Raw genomic sequence first — 20,000 nt, forward strand, 5'->3', positions numbered from 1 at the left:
GCTAGTCAAGATAGTTCTGAGCTAGACTTTACTGCCCCAATCCTGGCTAGTCAAGATTGTTCTGGGCTAGCCTTTTCTGCTAAAGATAGTTCTGGGCTAGCCTTTACTGCCCCAACCCCGGCTAGTCAAGATAGTTCTGGGCTAGCCTTTACTGCTAAAGATAGTTCTGGGCTAGCCTTTACTGCCCCAACCCCGGCTAGTCAAGATAGTTCTGGGCTAGCCTTTACTGCCCCAACCCCGGCTAGTCAAGATTGTTCTGGGCTAGCCTTTACTGCCCCAACCCCGGCTAGTCAAGATAGTTCTGGGCTAGCCTTTACTGCCCCAACCCCGGCTAGTCAAGATTGTTCTGGGCTAGCCTTTACTGCCCCAACCCCGGCTAGTCAAGATTGTTCTGGGCTAGCCTTTACTCTCCCAACCCCGGCTAGTCAAGATTGTTCTGGGCTAGCCTTTACTGCCCCAACCCCGGCTAGTCAAGATAGTTCTGGGCTAACCTTTACTGTCCCAACCCCGGCTAGTCAAGATAGTTCTGGGCTAGCCTTTACTGTCCCAACCCCGGCTAGTCAAGATAGTTCTGGGCTAGCTTTTGCAGCTAAAGATAGTTCTGGGCTAGCCTTTACTGCCCCAACCCCGGCTAGTCAAGATTGTTCTGTGCTAGCCTTTACTGTCCCAATCCCGGCTAGTCAAGATAGTACTGGGCTAGCTTTTGCAGCTAAAGATAGTTCTGGGCTAGCCTTTACTGCCCCAACCCCGGCTAGTCAAGATTGTTCTGGGCTAGCCTTTACTCTCCCAACCCCGGCTAGTCAAGATTGTTCTGGGCTAGCCTTTACTGCCCCAATCCTGGCTAGTCAAGATAGTTCTGGGCTAGCTTTTGCTGCTAAAGATAATTCTGGGCTAGCCTTTACTGCCCCAATCCTGGCTAGTCAAGATTGTTCTGTGCTAGCCTTTACTGCCCCAACCCCGGCTAGTAAAGATAGTACTGGGCTAGCCTTTACTGCCCCAGTCCTGGCTAGTCAAGATTGTTCTGTGCTAGCCTTTACTGCCCCAACCCCGGCTAGTCAAGATAGTACTGGGCTAACCTTTACTGCTAAAGATAGTTCTGGGCTAGCCTTTACTGCCCTAACCCAGGCTAGTCAAGATAGTTCTGGGCTAACCTTTACTGCCCTAACCCAGGCTAGTCAAGATAGTTCTGGTTTAGCCTTTACTGCCCCAACCCCGGCTAGTCAAGATAGTACTGGGCTAACCTTTACTGCCCTAACCCAGGCTAGTCAAGATAGTTCTGGTTTAGCCTTTACTGCCCCAATCCCGGCTAGTCAAGATAGTACTGGGCTAGCCTTTACTGCTCAAGATAGTTCTGGGCTAGCCTTTACTGCCCTAACCCAGGCTAGTCAAGATAGTTCTGGGCTAGCCTTTACTGCCCCAACCCCACCATTGGACCCGTGGAGTTTTGCTTTAATAGACTGCATTGAATCTAACTCGGCCATCGTCTGCCAATACAGATTCCCGCTCTCGTCCTTTGTCCCACGTTTGACTGGATAATCGAACTCAGCGTCTAGTCCTTCGGATGAGACAACAAAATCGAGGTCCCATGTAGCAGCATGAACTTGGCGCACTGAAAAAGAAACCCATGGCAGTGAGAGTGTTGTCCTCTGGCAAAATTCTGCAGAAGAAATCCTGACGGATAGGTACACAAAATATATATGCATGCACTAAAGGCCTGCCAACGTCACGTCAGTCCTTCTGTATGGAGCAGAGACATGGAGGGCAACAAAGACCACCATCAGGAACAGTGCAGACCTTCATCAACAGCTGCCTGAGAAGGATCCTCCAGATACGCTGGCCCGACACTATCAGCAACGCAGACCTGTGGCAGCGTACCAACCAGCTGCCAGCCGAAGATGGAGATGGATCGGGCACACCCTGAGGAAGCCAGACAGTAGCATCACCAGGCAGCTACTGAAATGGAATCCCCAGGGCAAACGGAAGAGAGGAAGGCCAAGAAACACCTGGCGACGTGACCTCGAGGCAGACACCAAGAAGATGGGGCACACCTGGAGACAATTAGACAGGGCAGCCCAGGACAGAGGACTCTGGCGGACTGTTGTGACTATGCTCTGGGGGGAGTGATGGGCATAACTGACTGACTAAAGGCCTGTCTAAGCGCGTTGGGTTATGCCGCCGGTCAGGCATCTGCCTAGCAGAGTCAGTGGTGTAGCATATATGGATTTGTCCGAACGCAGTGACGCCTCCTTGAGAAATAAACTGAATACAAACTGCCCCTCTCCAATCCCTGACCACCTGCCACAGACATATAACATTTTACGTGTATGACGGTTTTTTGTGTGTGTTTTTTTGTTCTTGTTTTTGTTGTTAATGTTGGTTCTTTTTTTTTTTTTTACAGCGCCATGTAGGTAGCCATACTCCGTTTTCACAGACCCCGCCGGGGTTGATGTAAGCTTCGTCAGGTTTGAACCAGGGGTACATTTTGTACTCTATCTTTTCCACATTCTGTTCTCTCTCTCTCTCTCTCTCTCTCTTCCTTTCTTAGTCCCCTCCCCCTTGCCTCCCCTCCCCTCCACCTCAACCGCCCCCCTTTCATTCGAATATACAGAAATGTCGATTTCTAATTAATAACAACAATCATCATTATGATAGAAATGATAATAATCCAAATAATAATAATAATAATAATATCTATTTTCAGTCTAATATCATTGAACAGACTATAAATAAATAAATAAACGAACGAACAAACCCCCGGGGGTAAAACGAAAAAAAAAAAAAAAAATCCAAACAACAACAACGGGGGTATGAATACGATGGTACACCGGTACACTCGGCAAGTCCCGTAACTGGATTCCCTTTGCTCCACTTGGCATCGGAGCGAGTCTGCAGCCAAAGAGGATTTTATTTTATGAGCGAACAGACCCAAACACAGCCAGGGGTTGGCATTAATCCAGCTGCGGTCCAGTCTATGGAAAACACTTCGGATTGCGTTTTATAACCTGCCCTTCCCCACCCCACCCCCACCCCCACCCCCTATCCCCCTCCACCCCCACCCCTTTTTTTCCGTTCTGATTCTGATCATGTGCGTGCATGTTATTATATTGGTTATTTATTTATGTATTTATTTAATTATTCATTTATTTATTTATCTAGAGAGAGAGAGTGTGTGTGTGTGAATGTGTGTGTGTGTGTGTGTGCGTGCGTGCGTGCGTGTATGTGTGTGTGTGTGTGTGTGTGTGTGTGTGTGTTCCTCTGTGTCTTTGTAAATCTCTGTTTCTCTGTGTCTGTGTCTGTCCCTGTCTGCCCCACCCCCCACCCCCCCACCCCCACCCCTGTCTGCCTCTCTATCTCTCTCTCTCTCTCCGTCTCTGTCTTCATCCCTGTCTATCTGTCTGTCTTTGTATGCTTTCTTTATGTCTGTCTGTCTTTGTTTTTGTCTGTCTGTCTTCCCATGCTCCCAGCCCCACCTCACTCAGCAATCTTTTGTGAAGCCGGGTGGACATATTTGTGCGAACGAGAGTTTCTCCCATGCTTTGGTGCTGTTACTTAGTCTTTGTTACCACTGTCGACGGGCGCTATAGCCGAGTGGTTAAAGCGTTGGACTGTCAATCTGAGGGTCCCGGGTTCGAATCACGGTGACGGCGCCTGGTGGGTAAAGGGTGGAGATTTTTCCGATCTCCCAGGTCAACATATGTGCAGACCTGCTAGTGCCTGAACCCCCTTCGTGTGTAAACGCATGCAGAAGATCAAATACGCACGTTAAAGATCCTGTAATCCATGTCAGCGTTCGGTGGGTTATGGAAACAAGAACATACCCAGCATGCACACCCCCAAAAGCGGAGTATGGCTGCCTACATGGCGGGGTAAAAACGGTCATACACGTAAAAACCCACTCGTGTCCATGCGAGTGAACGTGGGAGTTGCAGCCCACGAACGCAGAAGAAGAAGAAGAAGTTACCACAGTCGATGTTTCGATTTTGCGATAAATGTTCTTTTCCCTCTGGTATCGATACCGCGTGCTCGTTGTATTACCACATTATTCTTTGTCCCTTCATAGAGACCCAGAACAAGTTCAAAAGGAGAAAACCCGCTTTGTTTGACCTGTTTCCCTTGGAAGTAAATATCATCAACCAATAGTGGTCTGTCACGGCGCGGCACATGTGTTCCAGTGTATGGCTGTGTTTGTCTTTCATGAGCGCGTGTGTTGTGTTGTGTTATGTGTGTGTGTGTGTGTGTGTGTGTGTGTGTGTGTGTGTGTGTGTGTTTCTCTCTCAATGTGTGTGTGTGTGTGTGTGTGTGTGTGTGTGTGTGTGTGTGTGTGTGTGTGTGTGTGTGTGTGTTTCTCTCTCAATGTGTGTGTGTGTGTGTGTGTGTGTGTGTGTGTGTGTCTCGCTGTGTGTGTGTGTGTGTGTGTGTGTGTGTGTGTGTGTGTCTGTGTGCGTATGTGAATGTGTGTGGTGGCATTACTATGAGCTGGGAGATAAAAAGAAAAGATAGAATGAAAGAGAAAGAGAGAAGCAGAGGGAAGAAAGGGAAGGACAGACAGACGGACAGACAGACATACAGACACTGACACACATGCACATGCACGCACGCACGCACACACACACACACACACACACACACAGGTGGCGAGGAGAGAATACACACAAGAGGAACCAACCAACAACAGATGATAGGCTAACCAATCATGTCCTGTTCAAAAACTCAGCACTAAACCAGTGCTCCAGCAATACCAAGTCCCTGAACTTCAGACCGAAAACAATACCTACCCCCCAAAACAACAAGCTGTCAGTTCCTCTCTCTCTCTCTCTCTCTCTCTCTCTCTGTCTGTCTGTCTCTCTGTCTCTGTCTCTGTCTCTCTCTCTCTCCGCCATTCACGCAGTGTTCAAGTAACCTTCCTTTCACCGGGGCTCATGAACTTCTCTTCCCCCTCCTCCCATTTGCTTTGTCCCCCCCAAAACCCTTCCCCCATCGTTCTCTATCTCACTCTCTGTCTCTCTCTCTCTCTCTGTGTCTCTCTCCCTTCTACCATGGACGCAAAGGAATAACCCAGACATCAGAGAGAGAGAGAGAGAGGGAGAGAAAGACAGAATGAGAGGGAGAGAGAGAAAGAGAAAGAGACAGATAGATAGACAGAAAGACAGATACACAGAAACAGAAACAGAGATATTGAGAGAGACAGTAAGAGGCAGAGTGAGACAGTGACAGAGAGAGTGAAGGAAAGGAGAGAAAAAGAGAGACAGAGACAGAGAGGGACAGAGAATGTGACAGTGAGGGGAATGAGAGACAGAGAATGAGAGGCAGAAAGATACAATGACAGAAAGAGTGAGGAGAGAGAGAGAGGTGGGGGATAGAAAGAGGGAGGGAGAGATAGAGAGACAGAGAGGGAGAGGGGGGAGAGAGAGAGGGGGAGAGGCAGAGAGATATAATGACAGAAAGAGTGAGGAGAGAGAGGGGGGGTAGAAAGAGGGAGGGAGAGATAGAGAGACAGAGAGGGAGAGGGGGGAGAGAGGGGGAGAGGCAGAGAGATATAATAACAGAAAGAGTGAGGAGAGAGAGGGGATAGAAAGAGGGAGGGAGAGATAGAGACAGAGAGGGAGAGGGGAAGAGAGAGGGGTGGGGGTAGAAAGAGGGAGGGAGAGATAGAGACAGAGAGGGAGAGGGGAAGAGAGAGGGGTGGGGGTAGAAAGAGGGAGGGAGAAATAGAGAGACCGAAAGAGTGAGGAGAGAGAGAGAGAGAGGGGATAGAAAGAGGGAGGGAGAGATAGAGACAGAGAGGGAGAGGGGAAGAGAGAGGGGTGGGGGTAGAAAGAGGGAGGGAGAAATAGAGAGATCGAAGAGTGAGGAGAGAGAGAGAGGGGGGGGATAGAAAGAGGGAGGGAGAGATAGAGAGACAGAGAGGGAGAGGGGGGGGAGAGAGGGGGAGAGGCAGAGAGATATAATGACAGAAAGAGTGAGGAGAGAGAGGGGGGGGGGATAGAAAGAGGGAGGGAGAGATAGAGAGACAGAGGGAGAGGGGGGGGAGAGAGGGGCAGAGGCAGAGAGATATAATGACAGAAAGAGTGAGGAGAGAGAGAGGGGGGGATAGAAAGAGGGAGGGAGAGATAGAGAGACAGAGAGGGAGAGGGGGGAGAGAGAGGGGAGAGAGGGGGAGAGGCAGAGAGATATAATGACAGAAAGAGTGAGGAGAGAGAGAGGTGGGGGATAGAAAGAGGGAGGGAGAGATAAAGAGACAGAGAGGGAGAGGGGAGGTAGAGAGAGGGGAGAGAGGGGGAGAGGCAGAGAGATACAATGACAGAAAGTGAGGAGAGAGAGAGAGAGAGAGGTGATAGAAAGAGGGAGGGAGAGATAGAGAGACAGAGATGGAGGGGGAGAGAGAGGGGGAGAGGCAGAGAGATACAATGACAGAAAGTGAGGAGAGAGAGAGAGGTGATAGAAAGAGGGAGGGAGAGATAGAGACAGAGATGGAGGGGGAGAGAGGGGAGAGAGGGGGAGAGGCAGAGAGATATAATGACAGAAAGAGTGAGGAGAGAGAGAGGGGGGATAGAAAGAGGGAGGCACACACACACACACACACACACACACAATGACAGAAAGAGTGAGGAGAGAGGGGGGGGGGGATAGAAAGAAGGAGGGAGAGAGAGAGAGACAGACAGACATAGAGACAGAGATATAATGACAGAAAGAGTGAGGCGAGAGAGAGGGGACAGAAAGAGAGAGAGGGAGACAGACAGACAGACAGACAGAGAGATACAGAGACAGAGACAGAGACAACGACAAAATCATACATGGTACTATATTGCATCACATTCATTCTTCAGCCACAGCACACTTTCATTGCATGGAGGGGAGAGACAGAGACAGCTAGAGACAGAGACAGACAGAAACGGACAGACAGACAGAGAGACAGACACAGACGCAGCCACAAATAGTGCTGCATTGCATCGTATTCTTCGCCACAGCATATTAAATTTCTCTGTGTAAACTCGGGCTGGTCTCCCGGAGGAAAGCGTGAATAACCAGAGAGAGACAGAGAGAAAGAAAGAGAGAGAGAGAGAGGCATGCAGACAGACAGACAGACGGAAAGGAACAGAGATTGATACAGAGGACATGCTGGATATTCATGAAAGAGACAGACTATGTTCAGTTCAGTTCAGTTACTCAAGGAGGCGTCACTGCGTTCGGACAAATCCATATACGCTACACCACATCTGCTAAGCATATGCCTGACCAGCAGCGTAATCTAACGGGCTTAGTCAGGACTTGAGGAAAAAAAAGAAAGAAAAAAGTGTATAATGGATACATCACTGAATTAATGTATAAATAAATACACAAATAAAGAAAGAAATACATAAATAAACAAATAGAACCACATAAAAAAAATTTTTAATACATAAATAATAAATAAGTAAATATTATCAACCAATCAGCCAGTAGGTTTTTTTTTAATCTTATCCGTGTGTGAGAGACTATGATGCCTGTTAAAAAAAAATTCACGTATGGATCGCTAGTACACCACAACCCGAAAGAACAATTAATGCTTTCATTGATAGCATGCTTTCTCTCTATGCCTTTCTCTGTTCCTCTGCCTCTTTCTCTCGTTCTCTCTCTCTTCTCTCTCTGCCATGGACGCCAAACGGACGGCACATTGTCTCCAAAAATAGCAACCTTCCAATCAACCAATCGAAATCGCGTGGAGTCGTCAACGCGTTCTTTGCCTGACGTTGTTCATTTGTGAAGCGGGATATTTGCATTTCCGGTTCTTCCAGTCATGCGTGACCAAGGTAGGAATGGAGAAACGCGAGGTTCTGAATACACTGGATACAACGTGTTGCCCGCTGGCATATAATACCACCCGGTCTTTCTTTCATCAAGCATTAATGTACGTGGTTTCGAGATATTTTTTTTTTATCGCGTCCGGCCTTTGGAAACGTTGTATTGATTGAACGATTCGGCAAACGTTCACTGCAGACGTCAGGGTGGTGGCTAAGATTTTCATTGCATGATGAATTGTCTTTATTATTTGTTATTGTTGTTTGTTATAGCCCTATGAACATTGTTGTTTTTGCCTCACTGCTCTGTTATACAAACATATACAAACAAGTAGGGAAGAGTTTCAGTTTCAGTAGCTCAAGGAGGCGTCACTGCGTTCGGACAAATCCATATACGCTACACCACATCTGCAAAGCAGATGCCTGACCAGCAGCATAACCCAACGCGCTTAGTCAGGCCTTGAAAAAAAAAAGATAAGCTTACATAAATAAATAAATAAATAAATAATAATTATAATATTTAAAAAAGGTAGCAGTAATAATATTAAAAAAAATAATTAATAAATAAATAAGAATGTTGTAAAAGTTGATGGTGGTAGTGGTGGTGGTGGACAGGGTGGTTGGGAGGGAGGAGAGGGGGTTCCTATGCATTGACCACAGCTGGTTTTGGATCTGTCAGTGTCAGCCACAGATTTGTGTTAGTGATGATAGATAGATATATAGATGGACAGAGAGAGAGACAGACAGACAGAGACAGACAGAGAGAGGCAGACCCAGGAATGGCAGGGTCGGTTGTACGAAGAGAAGGGGGTGCTGGAGAGAATGCGGTAATGGTGTAGAGGGTGGGGGCAGAGGGAGGGGGGGGATTCCCATGTTTCGACTAAAGCTGTGTTTGGTGCCAATCAGTTTTAGTCACAGATCTATGTCTGACTGTCTGCCTTTCTGTCTGTCTGTATATGATGTTCAACATATTGATTGATACCGTGATACAGAACTAAGGGTCAGTCTGTTTAAAATAAATAAAAGGGTTACTGTTTATTGACGTTTCCTCCTCTTCTTAACCACCAGGACTGGGACCTATATTCTCTCTCTCTCTCTCTCTCTCTCTCTCTCTCTCTCTCTTTCTGAAAATGAATGGTCATAAATTGCCATGTAAATATTACGATATGTTATATGATTTAAACCTACGAGGCAAACGAATTGGGTTTCAGACCTACGAATATGTTTGTATGAACCTGGGTATGCATAAGCGTATTCATGAGGAGGTGATGAAAACAGATTTGAACAAACGTTCCACCAAAGATTGATGGACTGTACGTGGCAAGAGTGGGAAAGCCACATCCAATGAAGCGAAAGGCTTAGTTTGCAGAACTGTTTTAGTTTAATCATACAGTACAGCGATACCTGGTGTGTGTGTGTGTGTGTGTGTGTGTGTGTGTGTGTGTCTGTGTATATATGTGTGTGTGTGTGACTGCCTCCCTCCCTGATTTGGAGAAAAAGGAAGTTCTCGGGTGCTTACGAAAATATATTATCTTACCTGTCGACTCACTTGCCGACATTCAGTCTGTACGCTTGTGGAACAAAAAGAACGGCCCACATACGCGACGATTTTCGACCTTTAACCCTTTCACCGCCAGTCAATTTAGAGTACAAAATTCCCTTGTTGTATAAACACAGAAAAGACAGTGGCTAAGAACAGCTGGGGATTCCCCCCTGCGATGTATAGAAAATATGGCCTATCCTACCACCGAACACTAAGAGCAGTAGGTTCATGGATAACAGACCAATGAATGGTCAGTCACCTTTCAGTGACATGGGTCCTGTACCACGCCTGTGCATAAATGCGAGCTTGGCGGTGAAAGGGTTAAGGGAGTACAGGAAACATTTTCGGGAATAGGTTCATGGTATCGCTGTTCACTTTACAACCCTTTGATTTCTTCTGCTGACAAGTGTTCTGTTCACTGAAGGGTTGTCACCTCACTAAGATAAGACGGAGCTTACAGGGTCAGTTAGGCTGTCAGGCACCATTCTTTATAATTAATTGGACTTCTTCCCTCCTCTTGGGATTGCGTTGCTGCATGTGTTCAGAGCAAAGTCACTTTCACCACTGACATGTTGCACAGTAAGTAGTCACCGTACACCACGTACTGCATCCCTGCACTGATCTCATTTATATCTATTTGCATTTGTATTTCTTTTTATCACAACAGATTTTTCTGTGTGAAATTCGGGCTGTTCTCCCCAGGAAGAGCGCGTCGCTACAGCGCCACACTTTTTTTTTGTATTTTTTCCAGCGTGCAGGTTTTTTTGGGGGTTTTTTTTTTCCCTATCGAAGTGGATTTTTCTACAGAATTTTGCCAGAAACAACCCTTTTGTTGCCGTGGGTTCTTTTACGTGCGCTAGGTACATGCTGCACACAGGACCTCGGTTTATCGTCTCATCCGAATGACTAGCGTCCAGACCACCACTCAAGGTCTAGTGGAGGGGGAGAAAATATCGGCGGCTGAGCTGTGATTCGAACCAGCACACACAGATTCTCTCGCTTCCTAGGCGGACGCGTTACCTCTAGGCCATCACTCCACTCTAGGTTCAGCAGTCAAGGGATTCTTCTTCTTCATCTTCGTTCGTGGGCTGCAACTCCCACGTTCACTCATATGCACACGAGTGAGCTTTCACGTGTATGACCATTTTTACCCCGCCATGTAGGCAGCCATACTCCGTTTTCGAAGGTGTGCATGCTGGGTATGTTCTTGTTTCCACCCAACGATGACATGGATTACAAGATCTTTAACGTGCGTATTTGATCTGGTTGAAGGTTTTTTTTGAAGGTTTGTTGATTAGTAGTGGCTTCCGTGCTTTTGACGCTCGGATTGAGATTCACGTTGAAGGTGATAATATGTCAGTCCGTCCCCACTCCCCACCTTGCCCGAACCGCCATCTCCCCCTTTTCATTCGAATATACAGAAATGTCGATTTCTAATTAATACTAACAATCATCATTATGATAGGAATGATAATAATCCAAACAATAATAATAATAATAATATCATTTATTTTCAGTCTAATATCATCATCTTAGATGAACAGACTATAAATAAATAAACGAACGATAAACGAACTTTGATCTTCTGCTCGCGTGTACACACGAAGAGGGTTCAGGTACAGGCACTAGCAGGTCTGCACATATGTTGACCTGGGAGATCGGAAAAAAATCTCCACCCTTTACCCACCAGGCGCCGTCGCCGAGGTTCGAACCCGGGACCCTCAGATTGAAAGTACAACGCTTTAACCACTCGGCTATTGTGCCCGTCAGTCAAGAGGTTCGCTCACCATTACTTCAGCACGCTCGGGTGTGGATTAAGTGGCTGCGAATGATTAATTTGGAGCTTGGCACGAAATCGGTTTATAGTGGTAGTTGATCAGAAGGAAAGTGTCAATGTCAGTACTTGTTCTTAATCTGTACGCCTTAATGCATGTATGTGTATGCATATAATTGTGTAAACGAGCGTACGTGTAGTTGTGCTTGTGGTTATGCGTGTGTGGTTGTGTGTATGTGTGTGTGTCTCTTTCTCTCTCTCTCTCTCTTATCACTCTCTCTGTTTCTGTTTCTCTCTCTGTCTCTATGTTTGTTCGTTTGTCTGTCTGTCTGTCCGCCTCTCGCTCTATCTCTCTTTCTTCCTCCCCCACCACACATTCCTCGTTTTCTCTCTGTATCCTCCCTCTCTCTCCCTCTCCTCCTCTCCCTCTCGACCCCTCCACCCCCTCCCCCCAGTCTTCCCGCCCACCCACGTCCCCCACTCTCTCTGTGTCTCTCTCTTCTTTTGAGTCAGTCTTACAAGTCACTAAAGAGTACACTTGATATATTGTATCAGCCGACGCATACGCCAGCAAAGGTTAAGATCATCTCAAGTCTTCTACCCAAATAACTGTGCTAATATACAGATAGTAAAGGGTGGTAACTCTCTCCATTACACAAGGCACACATCTTCCAAGTCAGTGATGCTTACGCTACCGATTCAGCTAGCACACAGGTAAATAAAAGGTACATTGGAACAAACCCAGACACTTCCTCAAAAAGGAAGCGCCGGGCCTGTCCTTATACCAATCATTTGACATGTGCACACAGCAGCAAAGACAGAAGAAATGTGCAAACACAAATTAGCTTTTATTCAAGACTGGCATAGCCTCTTTAATCCTGAATAAGCCACACAGAACACATGGACAATACAGAACAAGTACATGGTTGCCTCGGTAGTTTATCCACTGGAAATTATACAAATAATGAGGCCAGGAAACGATATGATTGTGCTAATATACTTCTCACCTCTTCACAACCCCTTCACCACCGATGGATGCTGCAAGCGTTTTCAGAACAAAAGTAACCCGCTTCGTCTTCTGAGATGCTAGAACTGAAGACGAATGCAGCGGCACTGCCAACAAACCAAGTGGACCATTATTGTCTTTTAACTCCGTGCCATATGCTGACGAATATTTTCTTGTCCGTGAAGGTTGGTCACCTCACTGAGATCAGACTGAGCTTTCAGGTCAGCATGTTATTGGCAATGATTATGTTGGTGATACTACTACTGCTGCTGCTACTACGACTACTACTACCACCACCACAAACAACAACAATAATTATAATAATAATAATGAGGAGGGTGATGACGATAATAATAATAATAATAATAATAATAATAATAATAATAATAATCTGATGAAGATGAATTGCAAGACCAACAACAATAACAACAACAACAACAACAACAACGACACACACACACACACACACACACACACACACACACACACACAGAAAATCATTCAGCCCATCCCCAGCTCCCACTCTCTACCCCTCACCAAATATTGTTTCTGAATCGAACTCACTTTGTCAGATCCAGTGTTTCAGCAGAATAGCTCCTTGCAGGAACCAAAGCCAGAAGTCTCAGAGACGAAGAAGTTCCAGCAAGGACATAGTGTTGACATGTCTACTTTATCCACCATGTGGTCACTGGCTAGCCGAACTCAAGTCCGAGGGGAGAAGAAACAACACAACGCCAAACCACGTTACAGCGCCAGCGGCAAGTCAACTTCACCGGTGTCGCGGTTTGTTTTACATACCCCTTCAAACATAGATCCAATGGCTTGGCTAAAATAATTCCCCGAAGAACGGTTGAAGGGGGCACCAGACTTCGACACACAATGGACAGACCTGGAGGATCTGTCGAACATTTTTCACAGAGTTAAAAGAGAATAAGAAGAAACAGAAGAAGGAGGAGGAAGGGAGAATAAGTAGTAGTAGTAGTAGTAGTAGAAGAAGAAGAAGAAGAAGAAGAAGAAGAAGAAGAAGAAGAAGAAGAAGATGATGATGATGATGAAGGCATCGTTACTGCAGCGGACAATGTTACGCAAACTCCCCGAATAACCTGCAACATTGAAATTAAGGATGATATACTTATACCCTGAGTGCCAAAACAAACTCCACCTTATCTTCGTCGACCAAGAAAAAGCCTTTGACATGGTCAATAGGAACAAGCTGTGGGAGGTGCTGGAACTGTATGATGTGAAGGGACAACTCCTCGATAAAATTAGGGCAATCCACATCAACAGCCAGTGTGGTGAGGACTTCAGTGTGACTTTCCAACTCGTTCCAAGTGAAACCTGGGGTGAGACAGAGTTGCGTGCTGTCGCCATTACTGTTCATCGTATACATGGAAAAGAGAATCAAATACGGCAACCCAGACCCAGAGGCCCTAAACTGCTGTTTGCCGGTGACTAAATCATCCTAAATGAAAGCAAACAACGACTGCAAAGACAAACAGACAGCCTGACCAACAGCTGTTAACACTATGGTATGAAGATCATAGCAGTTAAGACAGAGTCATGTCAGTAGTGCGCACTCCTGAAAAGCTTGATATCACCATCAACGGGCAGCAGCTAAAAATATATAAACAGATAAATGAATGAATAGATAAATAGATAAACAAATAAACAAATAGATAAACGAACAAATAAAAACAACAACATGGAATTCAAATGCCTAAGGTGCATCTTTGCAGAGGATGGGAATTAAGACATAAAAATAAAGACTGGAGTCCAAAAGGCAAACTCTGTCAGCTATCAACCAGCACAATTCCTGAAGCACCAAAGCATAATATGGAAAACAAAGCCAAACGAATTAACGCAGTCTTTGTTCCCACCCCGACCTATCAGTGCCAGACCTGCAGCCTGAAAAAAAACCAAAAAAAAACCAGAAATCCCTGAAGTGCAAACTCACAACCTGCGAGATGAAATGAGATGTCTCCATTGAGCAGCTGGTAAAACAAGAAAGGTATCGGGTAAGAAATGGCTGGTGCTACGCCTATCAACCAGTACATAGAGCACCAACGCATAATTTGCTTTGGTCACCCAACAAGAATGCCAGTCAACCAGCCAACCCTGTGACTACCAACACCAAGTACTCAGGCTACAGAACCTGAGGTGGATTCAGTGACGGAGTTCCACACATGCTCCACACCCACAGCATGATGCCAGTCCAGGACTCCTGTCTGGCCGCAGATCGCCAATTTCGTTTCTCCGCGACATCTTCCCATTAGAAGCGGTCGGATAAAGACAGAAAGAAAGAAGAAGAAATCGAGATGGGGAATTTTCATGACATTCCCGTGTTTGGGACCACAAAATCAACAACTAACCAACCAACCAATCAACAAAAAAACAAACTCTTACTACTACCACCACCACCACCACCACCGCTGCTGCTGCTGCTGTTTCTTCTCCTCCTGCTCCTCCTTCTTCGCTTTGTCGTCTTCTTGACTGTGGACCACTTTCTGATGAGGTAAATTAAAAACGTGACACCGCTTTGCTTTTGCGATCAGTACTGATCGGCCGTCACAACGCCTGGAACCCGCTAATACCTGTGTGTGAGTGTGTGTGTGTGTGTGTGTGTGTGTGTGTGTGTGTGTGTGTGTTCGAGAGAGAGAGTCAGTTTCTCTGTGTGCGTTCCTCTGTGTGTGTGTGTGTGTGTGTGTGTGTGTGTGTATGTGTGTGTGTGTGTGTGTGCGAGAGAGAGAGAGAGAGAGAGAGAGAGAGAGAGAGAGAGTTTCACTGTGTGCGTACCTGCGTGTGTGTGTGTGTGTGTATGTGTGTGTGTGTGTGTGTGTGTGTGTGTGTGTGTGTGTGTGTGTGTGCGAGAGTGAGAGTGAGTTTCTCTGTGTGCGTGCCTCTGTGTGTGTGTGTGTGTGTGTGTGTGTGTGTGTGTGCGCGCGCGCGCGCGTGTGTGTGTGTGTGTGCGCGCGCGCGCTTGCGAGTATTTTTTATGTGTGCATGCCACTGTGTGTGTGTGTGTGTGTGTGTGTGTGTGTGTGTGAACGGGCGTGGAAACGAGAGAGAGAGAGTAACTGGGTAGGTTTCGGTAGACTGGTCGGAAACCTTACCTTACAGTACCGTAGCCTACCCCCGTCTAAAGGCGGCATAAGTGGGCTGAAGGTGTCTTCGTATTGTTGCTGTCGGTGTTGTCGACAAAACTTGAAGAAGCACTCACCGCCTCGCGAACAGCTTTCAACACTGTCTGTCCAGCCACCACGGCACCGCCTTTGTTTTGGCAGGCCTGAGGTATAAAAAAAACCCAAAAAAACCCTCCTTTCTATTGAAGTCCCCTGTGCCAGTTGTTTTGACAAGATGTCAGCAGTGGGGTTTCGGTGTCTGTCTGTCTGTCTTGTTTGTCTCGGGGTCTGGAACGGCAGTTGAGGCACCTGACTGTTTTGCTAGCAGGTAAAAAAAGGTTTGACATGTCAAAGACAAACAAATCTGGAAATGAGAAACTGACAGACAGACAGACAGACGGACACACACACACACACACACATACATAGATGACCGTTTATTTCTTTGTTCCCTTTGTTCTTTGTTGTGTCTATTAATCCTTCGGGATTTTATGACAATAAATGAAGTCAAGTCAAGTCACACACACACACACACACACACGTGCGCGCGCGCACACACACATTGACACTGACACAAACACTGACAGAGACAACGACACACACACATACATACACGCACACACATACAAACACACACACACACACACACATACAAACACACACACACACACACACACACACACACACACACACACACACAGAGAGAGAGAGAGAGAGAGAGAGAGAGAGAGAGAGAGAGAATCGCGAACTAACATCAATCCCACATAGTAGTCTCGTAGGTCAGCTCGATACACCTTGGCCCGATGGAGATGGAATGTCATCATCACAAGGTCATGATCACTTCCGACATCATCTCCTAGGAAGGTTCTTGTCTTGGCAGTGGTTACGTTTGACAGGAAATGCTTTTTGACCACGGTGTAGTCTATTTGGCTGTGGTGCTCTTCATCTCGGTGTTGGCAAGTCCACCTTCTAGATGCCTTGTGCAGGCCGATCGTGTTTGCCATAGTAAGGTCGTTGTATCTGGCAGATTCCAGGAGCATAAGGCCTCTGTTGTTCGACAGGACAGTCCACAAGTGCCTTTCCAGATGTTTTAAGTACCCTCTCGTACCTTTGCGTTCTAGTGCCCTTGCACAATAGTGATGTCCTTCTTGGGGGTTTGACCCAAAACTTCTTGCAGTTGTTTGTAGAAATCTTCCACAGCCTCGTCGTCACCATCGCTTGTAGAAGCACAAGTCTGGATGATGGTGGATTTGAATGGGGTTGCCTCCAAGCAGATGGTCATAAACACGGCTGGATATAGATCGACATCCCGTGACAGAGTTCACGGTGTCTTTGTGAACCAGAAACCCAACGCCTTGACAGTGTTTGTACTGTCGTCCACTGAAAAGAGTTTGTAGCCTCCATGAGTTGTAGCTTCTCCACATTTTTTTTTTCAGCGTACCTCACAGAGTACCAGGATGTTCCACTGGTAATCCTTCATTGCATGGACTAGTTCTTCTATCCTCCAAGGGTCTTTCATTCTTTTCTTCTTTGTTCGTGAGCTGCACGTTCACTCGCATGTGCACGAGTGGGCTTTTACGTGTATGACCGTTTTTACCCCGCCATATAGGCAGCTACACTCCGTTTTCGAGGGCGTGCATACTGGGTATGTTCTTGTTTCCATAACCCACAGAACGCTGACATGGATTACAGGATCTTTAACGTGTGTATTTGATCTTCTACATGCATATACACACGAAGGGGGTTCAGGCACCAGCAGGTCTGCACATATGATGACCGGGGAGATCGGAAAAAAATCTCCACCCTCTACCACCCAGGCGCCGTTACCGAGATTCGAACCCGGGACCCTCAGATTGAAAGTCCAACGCTTGAACCACTCGGCTATTTTGCCTGTCTTTCAGTGTTTTTAACATTCCATGTGCCGCTCGTGATATTGTTCCTGGCACGGATGTATCTTTTTGCGTCAGTTACACACTTTCCACCCCTGCCCTGATGCGCAGCGAAGGGCGCGGCCCTTGGTGACTTGGCGGACGGTCGATCCGGTCTGAAAGTCAAGCTGGTTGACATCTTCATGTGGTGTGACAAGGGCATTGATAGCTTTGCGGCGCCCATCCCTTTCCAAGCTGTTGTCCACAGCCGAGTCCCACTGTAACTTAGCTCCTCCGTCCAGTGATGTAGTGTTGACATCACGATTTCCTGACAGAGTAAACTTCCTTAGCCTTAGCCTTTGCTAAGCCAGAACCCCCCTGTAAGGCAGCAGGAGAGTCGTGGAGGGCAGACACACACACACACACACACCACACGTAGACTTGTACGCGCGCACGCACGCACGCACACACACACACACGCACGCACACACACGGACGCACGTACACACACACGCACGCACGCACACGCACACACACACGCGCACACACATACACACACACGGACGCACGCACACACACACTCATGCACGCACACGCACACACACACACACACGGGCAAGCGGACATGGTCGCATGCCAGAAATTCGAAGGGCAGTAACAGCAGTTCAATCACACAGATTGAGAGCGTCAAGCTACACTGCGATTTTCTCCCTTGGATCTGGTACCTGCCCCCCCCCCCCCTCCGCCCCCGCCCCCCCCCACCCCTCCGCTCCGCTCCCCCTCCACACCCTCCATCCTCTATCACATTCTCCCTCCCTCTCTCTTTCCCATTGTCTCTCTCACCAACTCTGTCTCCCTCTGTCTGTCTGCCTCTCTCTTCTCTCTCGCTTTATTTATATATCTCTCTCACTCACTCTACGACTCTATCTTTCGCTCTCTCTCTTTCTTTCTCATTCGCGCGCGCTCTCTCTCTCTCTCTCAGTCGAGAAAACTCTGCTTTGCCAGGCATCACAATGTGTCCAGTCTGTTAGCGATGAATCACAGCTCCATTTCCCCAAGATCCTCGTAACAACAAAAACAGGAATAAAAATTAAATATAGAATAAAAAGCATGTGCTCTTTGATGGCCACTCCACTCTTTGATCTACTTGAACTCGTTTAGAGCTTTTGACATTCTAATTTCCCTATAAAAACACATTATCATTTTATTGTACACACAATGTTTCTTGTTTCTTTTCTCTTTTTTTATATACTCTCCTCTGTGTGGTTTTATAGTGGCAGAAGTCCTTCAACAAGTGATCCAGTTTGTCATGTACTGGGAAAAAAAATCAAACTAAGCTGGCCATCTACTGCATAAAAAAAAATTCAAGCATGTTTAAATATGTTTAACATAATAAAAGCGTCCCTGAACTGTTAGTGACTAGGAGGCATTAACAAAAGGAATAAAAGAATGTATGCTTTTCATTAACAAAGAAAAATAAATATACAGCATCTGAATACCGATATCACTCCCAAACTTGAAAGATACGTAACGTTGGAATAGGGATACTTTTTTTTTTCTATATGTTTCTGCTCTCTCTCTCTCTCTTTAACTTCTTACAGATTGAAAGTAAGAGGAGTGGCAATATCATTTTGTCACAAACCTGAGTTTGAAATCAACAAAGCAGATACAGATTTGAATAACATTTATATTATCACTTCGATGAAAAACGCAGGGCAATGTATTTGTTCGTGTGTTTTATGTAATACTTTTTACCAAACATTTGATGATAGCGGTTTATTTGGACAGTTGTTTCGGGCATTGTTTTGACTCAGACACTGAAGCATTACAACCCAGAAGTTTCCACAGAGTTTCTCTGAATCTGGTTCCCAGAAAACAATAGACGAAGAAGTTGAAAGTGGCGTTGATGAAAGAAGCAAGTTCGATCATGCTGATCAATAAACTGGTAAGATTATAATGGCGTCCATTGAAACCCATTTCTGGTTCAAACATGGCATAGATTCCTGAAATGATTGTAGGCACAGAGCAGATGACGTAGAGAATGGAAACAGCGATCAGCATGCGTGTCAACGCCACTTCACGCGACGACAAGGTTGATGACGATGTTTGTTTTCTCCACGCCACCATTTTCTTCAGCTTCACTGACGTCACAATTGTCGTTGTTGTGACAACAATGACGTAGAAGAAAAGCTGGAGAGTGGCCACGAAGAAAGTCATGACGTCCATGTGAGCTCTGTTCTGCCTGTAGAAGGCGCTGGTGTAGATGGCTGTGGATGTGGTGTTGGTGGCTGTATCCCACACACAGATCAAACTCCACCTCAGACCGATCATCAGAGACCCTGTTAAAATGAGCACAGTGGCCAGAGAAAGCACAGCAGCGGTGGTTGTGGTTTTCAGAAAGGTTTGAGAATGGAGAGGGCTGACCACACACAGACACCTCTCTGACGCGATCAGCATGGACACACAGCCTGAGATCCACGTGAAGCCACGAACAACACCAATCAGACCATGGTCCACAATGAACTCCATCACAGGACCAAACTCCACCGTGATGGAGAAGGGAAGACGGATTCTCTCAAAGTTGAAGAGAAAGCTGTTGAGCATGTGAACAAAGTCGACAAAGGAGAGATAGAAGAGACACAGGTTGATGCGTTCTTTGAGGCCTTGCGTCCAAAACACCAGCATGTTGAGCAGATTGCAAGGGACAGAGATGAGAAAGAGAACGGGCAGACATATGGCACCAACCACCGTGTCCACAACCTTTTCCGTCTCCTGACTGATGATGTTCTCTGGGTTGTCCCAGGGGATGAAACCCATAGTTGATACATCGAAAACCACACAGCCTTCTGGAACAGTCTGATTTGTCTGGTGTGAGAAAGTGGAATTCGACAAATTGTTAACGGCATTAGATA

General features: G+C 46.5%; 1 protein-coding gene and 1 long non-coding RNA gene across 3 annotated transcripts in view; one reads left to right on the forward strand and one right to left on the reverse strand.

The window, feature by feature from the left end:
- LOC143292094 (uncharacterized) overlaps positions 1–12,786 on the reverse strand; it is a 36,036-nt gene extending 23,250 nt beyond the window's left edge. The window contains exon 1 of one of the 2 annotated variants that reach the window (XM_076602278.1): positions 12,666–12,786. The gene's annotated coding sequence lies outside the window, so the exon portion shown is untranslated. Of the gene's footprint in view, positions 1–12,102; positions 12,193–12,665 lie in introns of those variants that run through there. The other variant, XM_076602277.1, reaches the window with a different exon arrangement.
- LOC143292095 (uncharacterized) overlaps positions 1–20,000 on the forward strand; it is a 49,762-nt gene that overhangs the window by 19,306 nt on the left and 10,456 nt on the right. The gene's annotated exons all lie outside the window — the stretch shown is intronic.

The sequence above is a fragment of the Babylonia areolata genome, chromosome 18 (assembly GCF_041734735.1).
Source record: "Babylonia areolata isolate BAREFJ2019XMU chromosome 18, ASM4173473v1, whole genome shotgun sequence".
Classification (NCBI taxonomy): domain Eukaryota; kingdom Metazoa; phylum Mollusca; class Gastropoda; order Neogastropoda; family Buccinidae; genus Babylonia; species Babylonia areolata.